We start from the raw sequence: 10,657 nt of genomic DNA on the forward strand, positions 1-10,657 counted from the left end.
TCAATCTGATTGCTGAGAAACGTTTTAAAGCGTTCACATAAAAGTAATAGGGGGTCCAGCCGCCACGTTCGTTGGGGCGCTACATTACCTGGAAAAACCAGACCCATCTGCACAGGGCTATGATCTGACAACACTATACTGTGGTATTTGGTGCTGGAAATTAAGGGAAGTAGCTGGTTATCGACAATGAAGTAATCAATCCTGGAGTAACTATGATGTACAGGGGAAAAAAAGGAAAATTGCTTCGTAGTTGGGTTTGTTGCACGCCAAGGGTCTGATAAGCCGTAAGAACGAAGTAGGGAATTGATAGCCACTGCTGCTGACGAGAGGGTGTTGCTCGACCTTACGCTTGATCGGTCCAGCTGGGGAGAAAGGACACAATTAAAGTCTCCACCTAGAATTAGTTTATAGGAGACAAGGTCTGGGAGAGTCGAAAAAAAATTAAGAAAGAACTGCGCGTTGTCCCAGTTAGGACCATAAATATTAGCCAGTATTAGTGGTGTGTTAAACAGCTTGCCCACTACAACAACATATCTGCCATTAGGATCTGATATCACTTCAGAGTGTTCAAATGGAACCCCCTTCCTAATTAAGATTGCTGTTCCCCTGGCTTTGTAGTTAAAACGTGAATGATATATTTGTCCAATCCACTTACAACCTAATCTTTTTTGGGAGTTAGTATTTAAGTGTGTCTCCTGTAGAAACATCACGTCAGGTTTGAGCGATTTCAAATGACTAAATACCTTGCTTCTTTTAACCAAATTATTCAGCCCTTTGACGTTCCAGCTAATGAATGAGACCGATTTCTGTTGATTATTCACATTATCCAGAGTCATAGGGCCACAATCGATAATAGACTGGTCCTGCACGTCGGTTATATCTCAGTGTTTCAGTGCCTGTTTGAGCCACAACATAAACCACAGATAAACCCAAAGCAAAATTAACAAAAACAAACAGATAAACATAGACAAACCTCTCACCATCCTGGACCCCTGGGCTGGTCTTCCACAAACCTGAGACTGCCCTGAAAACACTCCTCTCTCTCCTAGGCATATAACACGTTTACACTAGCTTAAACTCTTACATGAACTCAGCAAAGACAGAACAAAGTAAAATAGGACCCTTGACTCAACATCATTATTGCCGCATGCATGTCGGCACCCATCCACTTACAGGCCGGTACGGCTCTGAACACTCACGGTTGGAAAATAATCCCACAAGAAAGGGGTAAAACCCAATAAAAATAATGACACTGGTGATAAGAAAAAGGGGATTAATTAATCAGAATACATCAAGAAGCAAAATAAAAGCACTGTTGGGGTTATGGTGTCAGGCTGGAACTAAGACCAATGAGGATACCGAAGATATTCTGAAATAAAATATTCCCCAGGCCACATGACATCCACAGAAATCCCCAACATCTTATAGCTATACCTTGTCCAATCATAAAGGGCATCCAACCGTAGCGTGGCGACGTTCACCAGTCAATGCACAGCCTGTGCAGGCTACCTCAATGGTAGCACGCAGCGTGTGATACCTGTTGTGGTCCGTGAATTAACTGTCACTCTCCCTCCGTCTCCCGTGGGCGCAGATTGGTCTCGACGTAGTGCCTTGCCTTGATCGGGTCTTCGAAAGACATCTGTTCGCCAGCCGGGGTCGTGATTTTCAATGTAGCTGGATACAGGAGACCATATTTCACTCCCGTACACCGGCGAAGCAATCTTCTCACCTCGGTAAAGGCCGATCTCTTCTTTCTAACGGTGGCCGAGTAATCCGGGTAGATGTAGAAACGCTTCCCATTACGGGTAATGGGACCTGCCCCCATGGCCTTTCGAAGAACATCCACTTTCTCCTGAAAATAGTGGAACTTGACGATTATCGGTCTCGGGGCATCTCCATCCTTTGGCCTCGGCTGCAGGCTCCTATGCGCCCGATCGAGCGTCGGCATATAGTCGAGGGCGAGCGCTTCCTTCAACAATTCAGCCACGGCTTTCTCCGGTCGAATATTTCCGAATCCCTCATCCACTCCAATTAGTCTGCAGTTATCACGACGTTGCCGGGACTCCAAATCATCGGCCTTGTCTGCCAACCGGACGACTTGGGCAGATAGCGCATCAACTTTAGCTTCCAGTGCTACAGCACGGTTAGCCTGGCCATTAGCTTCCTCCTCAAGATCATCAGTGCGGGTCGAGAGCGTGGCGTTTTCTTTCTGCATGTCTTCGATAGCCTTCGCAAACTCTGCGCGCACACTCAGGACCTCTGACCTTAAATCACCCGCCAAGTCGTCTATTTTCTTGTGTAGTTCACCTGCAGCTGCCATCACAGACGAGTCGATCTTGGCTAGCACATTCTGCTCCGTTTGCTTTATGGCAGCCATGATTGTGTCAAGATCCGGCCCTGCCCCCACCCCCGCGGCCGGATCCGCACCAGGCAAGTCCGAGGCATCAGGCCCCGGCTTCTGCTTGAGCGATTTAGGCATGTTGAACAGCTTTGGACTACAAAATACAACTGATTCGAAAGATTAGGCACTTCTGAGACAGGTTCGCGCCGGGATGTACTAGGAGGGGAGCGGGAAAATTACGCAAATGGTCAATCTAAGCAGAGCTCGCAAAAACACGTCTTCACATGTCGCTGCTCTCTCCCCTCCCCCTCGGCAAATCATTTTCAAACCCACTGCCGTCTTTCACTACTCAGGTTAAACATGATATATATGTCACTTAGATAACTTAAAAATGTTATTGTTTGGCTTTTTTCAGTATTTTATTTGTTCTTGAGTAAACCGGTTTGGCTGAGATTAAAGTTATAGTTTTGAAGAGCTGAATAAACGTCAAGCAGACAACTGATTATCAGAAGTGTGAGATGCTCAAGAATATACTCCGGTGTCCTGTTATATTTTAGATAGCAAGGAGCAGACGGCTGAGTTTATTAAACTCCACCGAAACAATCTGCAAATTTCATTAAAATTTAATAAACTATCATCTTGGCTTTTTTTTTTTAGTTAGCACATGCCTTAAACACTTAAAGCTGTAAGATAATGATAGTTATATAAGAGCAGATGCATGCTGGTGCAATAAGCTGTATGTTTTACGTCCAATGGACGCATGACCTGATAAGTCGACTAATCGCAAAAATAATCGGTGACTAGTCAACTATCAAAATAATCGGCAGCCCTAATTTGCTATGAACTTCCTTACCTTTGGTCCATGTACACTAAGCGGTGCAAGACCAAAGCCAGGAAGATTATGAAGGATCGCTCTCATCTCAACAATGGACTCTTCTCACTTTTGAGTTCAGGGGGGCACTTCCACTCCCTCAAGTCCAAAACAGCTCCTCATTACAGAGGAGCTTCTTCCCTCAGCCTATTCAGTCCCTGAACCTTGTGTAGGACTGGACTCTCTCTCTCTCACTACTATACATCAGGAACTATTTATTCCACTGCAAACTGTTACTCTGCAAACTGTTTGTTTGCACACTCTCTACTTGCACACTGTTTATTTGCAAACTTTTATAATTTCTTAAATTTGTTTATCTGCACATTCTACTTTTTTTTTGTTAATTATTTTTTTAACCTTTAATTTTATTGTACATTTTTTACAGTTAATTTTAAAATTTGTATATTATGTAAATTACTTGCTAGTTTAATTTTATGTTTAGTTTTATGTTTACTTTTATGTCTACGTTTGGTTCGGCATTGCACAGCAACAAGCATTTCACTGCATGTCGTACTATGTATGACTGTGTATGTGACAAATAAAATTTGAATTTGTATTTCTATTTGTATATCTGAGACACTTTTCAAACAGTCTAACTACAACATGTTTTTTTTCATAGGGTCTAACAAAACCCACTCATCCAAACATAAACATGTTTGAATGAGTATTTCAAACAGGCTATTGCAAGCAGAAACTGATGAATATGGGCGTCACCTACTTAGTGAGGAGAAAAGTGGGACTGACCACCAGGGCCCTAAATGTGAGAGACGCCCTTGCAAGACTGGAACCAAAAGTTTGTTTTTATGACCGACCTGTCAATACCTCATAAATGTGTTTTTTCTAGCTGCAATACACTACAGGGAGCCACAGATCTATATTGTCTGCCAAAACTGCTCACAATACTAATGAAGTATGTAGTGTGAACGGCAAAGCATGAGGACAGAACAAAATGGAAACAGATTTAAAAATATATAAAAACAAAGTTAAATGCAGTCTGTGCAAATCTGTGCTTTTGTTCCAAAACAGCAATAATTCAGTGTACGAGCATTTAAAAGGCTGAAGAAGCTTCTTGAACAAAAAGTAAAAGATCTTCAAGAAACTTAAAGAAGTCTGGTCGCTTTTCTTTCCAAGCTTCTTAGATTACCATGAACCTACGCAGACATAAACGCTGTTACTGTTTGTACAGTAATGTTTATGTTAGCTATCCTGTTGGACCTTCCCAGGATGATGCTTGATAAGTGAACATCATTACAGTTTTGTTAGTTAATGAGTGAAATGCAATATTAAACCATTAAAAAGTATTAGCTATACTGTCTCCTAGTTGTTTGTTTTCCACTCACATTAGCATTAGCATTTCTTCTGAAAAGTAAACTCTTCTTTCTAACGTTAGGTAGTTGATCTGTGTATCAATAATTCGGAAACTTGTTACTCTGGATTAGAAAAAAAACCCTTTTTTATTTAATTTGAAGCTTTTATTTGAACTTATGAAGAGAAGCCATTTTTGATTTTCTATTTGCACAAATGATTTGTTTAAATACTACTAGTACTTTTTTTCACATTTGTATTATCTAACATTTGCATTTATTTCATTTTATTCTGACGGTCTTATTGAGTAATGTTAAAAATACATTCGATTAATTTCAAATTCCTATGTTTCCTGTCAGCCCACCCTTTGCAGCTATGACAGCCTCAGGTCTTCTAGGAAGGCATTCTACAAGGTTTAGGAGTGTGTTTATGGGAATTTCTGACCATTCTTCCAGAAGCACATTTGTGAAGTCAAGCACTGATGTTGGACAAGAATGCCTAGCTCACAGGCAGGCTCTAATTTATCCCAAAGGTGTTCTATCAGGTTGAGGTCAAGATTCTGTGCAGGCCAGTCATGTTCTTCCATTCTCAATTCCCTCGTCCATGTCTTTATGGAGCTTGCTTTGTGACTGGTTCCTGGTGACTGGTATATGTTGGAACAGGAATAGGCCACCCCCAAATTGTTAGGAGCATGAAATTATCCAAAAGGTACTGCTATGCTAAAGCATTAAGAGTTCCATTCAATGGAACCAACACCAACCCTGCACTCTCTTTGCACCCATCTATCTGCTGTTAGTTAAGCAGGGCAGTTCGAGGAAGACGGTACATTGCAGTCTGATAAAATTAGCATAAAACCACACAATGACATTGCTTATTAAACAACAAAACCAAGCAACTAGGTAGCATAGCATATAGAAAGTCACTTATATGACGAGGAATGGTTTACTTTGCATTTATCAGTTCTAATGAAACAGACAAACACACAAGACAATTCAACTGCTGTATATAGTAGGAGAAATAATTTATTCATACCCTGCCAAATTTTTAAGTCTGGTCACTTGTCAACCCTGTATTGCAGATTGACATACTGCAGTTTGCAACATACTGTAGAGTACAATGACTTTATATATTTCAATGAGTTATGTATAAGTAGTATAAGTAAGTAATTCTTAGAAATGTAATCTTTGTTTTGTTACGCTTATAGAGAAAATGCTCATTATACTGAACAGGCTGAAACACTAAAATTACAGTTCCTTAGCCAAATAGGCCCAATAACAGTGTGTTAAAACAGTAAAACTTGTTCAATGACATGACATACATAATAGGCATAAAAATAGGCATTTAAAAGTTAGAGATGATATAGCGAGGGGGAACTAATTATTTGAGTCTCTTCTGAGCAACAAAAGGCTATAAATTTTTATGGTAGATTCATTTCCATTGAGCAGTGGGAGCCAGAATGCTCCCACAGACTTATTCTGACCTCAACCTCCATTCCCCCCTCTCCATCTCCATAGACAAAGAGCTGTCAAAGGACGTCAAGGACAAAGTTGTAGACCTGCACAAGGCTGGAAAGGGCTACAAAATCACCCAAAAAGCTTGGTAAGATGGTGACAACTGCTAGCGAGATTGTTTGGAAATGGAAAAAAAGAAAAGAAAATGACCTTGGACTTCGGAACTAGTCTCCTGCAGAAGGGCTAAAATCTGCGATGGGCACTGCTAGTACCATGTGGTTTTTACCAGTGGACAAGAGCGTTCCCTGTGCCTTTGGGTCAGGTGACTGTCATTTGCGCTTCTTTGCCTACTTCTTCCCACGAGAATCGATCATGCTTAAAGTAATAAACCCACACTAAAGATCCCCAAGTAATTAAATACCACAGATGGCGGCAGGCATAAAATAGTGGCTTTTGGGCATGCGTAAGACTTTGACTACGTGCATTTCAGCGCGTGATATTCTTCGCACGGTTTTAAAATGGAACAAATGTGCAAATGTAAAATAATTTCATGTTAAGTTATATTACAACAATGAGATACAGCTAAATGGTGTCAGGCAGAGCAATCTTACGTTTAGCTAATGTAGAGCAATAACACAAGGAAGCCCACATAGAGGTGATGAAGCATATCTATTAATTAGCGTTATTTACGAAGATGCCTACCGTAACTAGGGTTCACATGGTGTTATGACTCAGGAGGTACTTTTTGAGGATAGCAACATGTCTGCTACCCCATCCACCATCAAACGTATCAAGAAAAAAACTTCCTTTCAGATTTCCAGAATAAAAGCATAGTAGTTCACCGAACTAAATATGACTTACCCAAAATATTCCGTTTTTATTCCCCATATTCAAGTTTCAGGGGTTGCAATAACTACACTGTGATGAGGCCTTTCTGAGTCTATATGAAAATAATAAATAATGAAATGCCGGCTTTTACTCTGAAAAGTGAAAGTGTGGACGCCACTGCTTAAGCTCAAGGAAGCTAAGGTTATTACAATAACAGGCGAGTGGAAGACGCTGAGTGGCAGCGTGCAGGTATCTTTTCACTTTCAAAATTCATATCTTCAGAATCTTTAATCAAGCTCTATAGTACTTTTGCTATTGTAGTGAAACTGATAACCTGACAAAAAACGAACCAGCTTAACAGATGGCGGGCGTTAGCTTATGTGGAAAACCGATAATAAAGTTGCCTTTTTAGTAACCTGATAAGGTAGACCTAGTTGTAGAAAACCCCTAGCTACATTTTTCTTTAGATTTCGCTTGCTTAGATATAAGGTCATGTATATGTATCGATTCGCTAAATCGATGCATTTTCCCTTTGTAGCTTCCGGTCTATGTCCAGGCGTGACATATGTTTAGTCGTCACGCCAGTGCTATTTTTGCATTATTAAAAAACAAACGCTCAATCAATCAATCAGTCGAATAAATAAATTCTCACGTAATAGCTACACGCTTGTCGTTATAGGCACCGACCAGCTGTCATGTCATAAAATGTATGAACGTGTCTACCCTTATATTGCAATGATTTTTTTTGTTTTTTAAAAGATGCTTAATGTTAGTATGTACGTAATAGTATACATGTGAAGATGTTCAGTAAGCCTTGCATTGTATTTGACGTGTGGGAATAGCCCTGTTTCCATAGTTTCCTCCGTCTCCTGGGTTCTGATGTCAACAGAGCTTCCCCTTCTCACTCCTCCTCTGTTAAAGCCACCCTACTCTGTTATCTGTTAACAGATGATGAGTCACCAAGCAAGCAAAGCATCTCGGTTATTTTTCTTTCGCCATTAATAAGCATTCTCTGGGTTTCAAGTAGAGGAGAAAAGCAGTTGTTGTTGTTTGGATTTTGCCATAATGATGTTATCATCACATTTACGTTTTTGAGTATTTGAAAAGAAAAAATTGAAAAGACTGTTTCAAAGCACGTTTTGCTACAAGCCTCATTCAGATAGCATTTTTTACTATTTCTTAAGGACATGACTTTCAAATACTGTTCAGATACTGCTTTCTCTGAAAATCCCCGAAAGGCCTTCAGAAAGCATTTAGAACTATAGCTCTAGATAAATTGCAAGAGAGTCTGACACACACATAAACTTGCCTAAAGGTTTTCCTGATCCACTTGATCCACTTCCAGCATATTCTTTTGGCATGTTGAATTTTAAGGCAAATTTGAGTCAATATGTGCGTTTTGTCTCAATTAACAGTTATATTTTCATTTTCACATACTGTATTAACACAATAGACCTAAAATCACACAAAACAAAAAATCTCAGTAGGAAAAAGATTTTTTTTTACAATGAAAACAGAATTAAAATGCAGAAAATGTCTCAAGCTTTTTTTGTATAACTATCTATAAAATAATAATCATAATCATGCCACACAAATCATTTGTGCCACTCCAAAAATTAGTTCGTGTCCACAATAAGACAGACAGTATCTATGTCTTCCCCTCAGCCTCCCTGGGAAAGTCTGTTCCAGGGTGCTGGAAAGTAGGGTGCATCTGTTTGTCGAATCTCGGATACAGGAGGAGCAATGTGGTTTTTATCCTGGTCGTGGAACACTGGACCAGGTTATTATCCTCTCACTCCTCTACTTGAGGGTGCATGACAGTTGGCCTAACCAGTCTACATGTGTTTTGTGGATTTGGAGAATGCATTCAACTGTGTCCCTCGGAGTGTCCTGTGGAAGGTGCTCCAGGAGTATGGGGTGTTTGGCCCATTGCTATGGGCCATTCAATCCTTATACAACCGTTGCATAGCCGGCAGTAAGTTGCTGGCTATGCCAGGGGTTCCCTGGTTCCCTTTTATCACCGATTCTGTTCACAGTTTTTATGGACAGAATTTCTAGCCTAGAGACGTAGCGGAAGGCTTTCACTTGGGTGGTCTCAGAATCTCATCTCAGCTTTTCGCGTCGGATGTGGTTCTTTTGGCTTTATTGGGTGATGACGTCCAGCTCGCACTGGAATATTTCGCAACTCATTGTGAAGCGGTGGGAATGAGAATCAGCACCTCCAAAACTGAGTCCATGGTTTCAGTTTTCCATGGCTGGAAAAGGATGGAGGGCCCACTCCCGGTCAGAGGAGTATAAGTATCTCTGGGTTTTGTACACGAGTGATGGGAGAAGAGAGCGGGAGATCGACAGACGGATTGGTGCTGTGGCTGCAGTGATGTGAACCCGGTATCAGTCCGCTGTGGTGAAGGGAGAGCTGTGGGTAGTGACCGAAAGAACGAGATCGCGATCACAAGCGGCAAAAATGAGCTTCCTCAGAAGGGTTGCTGGCCTCTCCCTTAGAGAAAGGGTGAGAGGTTCAGCCATCTGGAAGTGTCTCAGAGTAAAGCTGCTGCTCCTCCACATGAAAAAGAGCCAGTTGAGGTGGTTTGGGCATCTGACAAAGATGCCTCCTGAGGTGCCTCTTGGGTGAGGTGTTCTGGGCATGTCCCACCAGGAGGAGGCCCCGGGGCAGACCCAGGACACGCTGGAGAGATTATATCTCGGCTGGTTTGGGAACGCCTTGGTGTTCCTTCAGACAAGCTGGAGGAGGTGGCTGCTTAGGCTGCTGCCCCCGCGACCAGGCCCTGGAAAAGCAAAAGAAGATGGATGGATGTTAGGGCTGCCACGATTAGTCGACTAGTCACGATTACGTCGACTATCAAAATCATCGATGACTAATTTAATAGTTGACGCGTCGTTTGAAGCTTTGTAAGATCCCAAAAGACGCAGGAATAAGTAGTAGTATTTAAGAGTGTAATAATGGACTGAAACAGAAGATGACAGCACTGCATGTACAAGGATGCCAGCTGCTGTTAAACCCAGAAGAAGAAGAAGCAGTGTCCGGTATCGTAGCTCGATACCGGACAACATAGCTCAAGTCTCGATAGAGCCCGTGAGAACACCGGACTCCCGGCAAATTGTTTTCAAGCCCACTGCCGTCTTTTGCTACTCAGGTTAAACATGATATATGAGTCACTTAGATAACTTAAAAATGTTATTGTTTGGGTTTTTTTTTTCAGTATTTTATTTGTTCCTGAGTAAATCGATTTGGCTGAGATTAAAGTTATAGTTTTTACACAGCTGAATACACGTCAAGCAGACAACTGATTGTCAGAAGTGTGAGATGGTCGAGAATATACTCAGGTGTCCTTTTATATTTTAGATAGCAAGGCGCAGATGGCTGAGTTTATTAAACTCCACCGAAACAATCTGCAAATTTCATTAAAATTTAATAAACTATCATCTTGGCTTTTTTTTTAGTTAGCACATACCTTAACCTCTTAAGCCCCAAGGGGGTTTCTGAGCTTCCTGCTCGAAAATGTAATGCCCAAATCTAATTAATTATTTCTCTGCAATTACAAACTCTGTCCTTACAATCCTGGTATCAAAATAAAGCTAACACTTGTGAGATTTCATCAGCGGTGTAAATATTGAAGCAGATATTACTGTGTCACAGTTACTGAGACTGGAACACAGAAAAAGTAAGTATATTTTATCCTTGCCTAATTTTTTATTTTTTTTTTATTTTTAGCATATAACCTAGGGCTGCTCGATTATGGCAAAAATGATAATCACGATTATTTTCACTGAAATTGAGATCTTTATTTAACCCTTTAAGACCTACCATAGAAACAAGTCCGCCAGAGCTTATATATATAT

At 41.0% G+C, this 10,657-nt stretch overlaps 2 protein-coding genes across 4 annotated transcripts in view; one reads left to right on the plus strand and one right to left on the minus strand.

Moving 5' to 3' along the window:
• The window catches only part of pomk (protein O-mannose kinase), a 28,847-nt gene extending 22,099 nt beyond the window's left edge, over positions 1-6,748 (minus strand). Inside the window, exon 1 of the mRNA XM_005751324.1 lies at positions 6,671-6,748. The gene's annotated coding sequence lies outside the window, so the exon portion shown is untranslated. The remainder of the gene's footprint in view (positions 1-6,670) is intronic.
• Positions 6,749-6,967: 219 nt separating this feature from the next.
• pam (peptidylglycine alpha-amidating monooxygenase) overlaps positions 6,968-10,657 on the plus strand; it is a 51,066-nt gene continuing 47,376 nt past the window's right edge. For all 3 annotated transcript variants that reach the window (XM_013915454.1, XM_013915455.1, XM_005751326.1), the window contains exon 1: positions 6,968-7,045. The gene's annotated coding sequence lies outside the window, so the exon portion shown is untranslated. The remainder of the gene's footprint in view (positions 7,046-10,657) is intronic.

This window comes from Pundamilia nyererei, unplaced genomic scaffold, assembly GCF_000239375.1.
Source record: "Pundamilia nyererei isolate P.nyererei 1_Seehausen unplaced genomic scaffold, PunNye1.0 scaffold00306, whole genome shotgun sequence".
Taxonomy (NCBI): Eukaryota; Metazoa; Chordata; class Actinopteri; order Cichliformes; family Cichlidae; genus Pundamilia; species Pundamilia nyererei.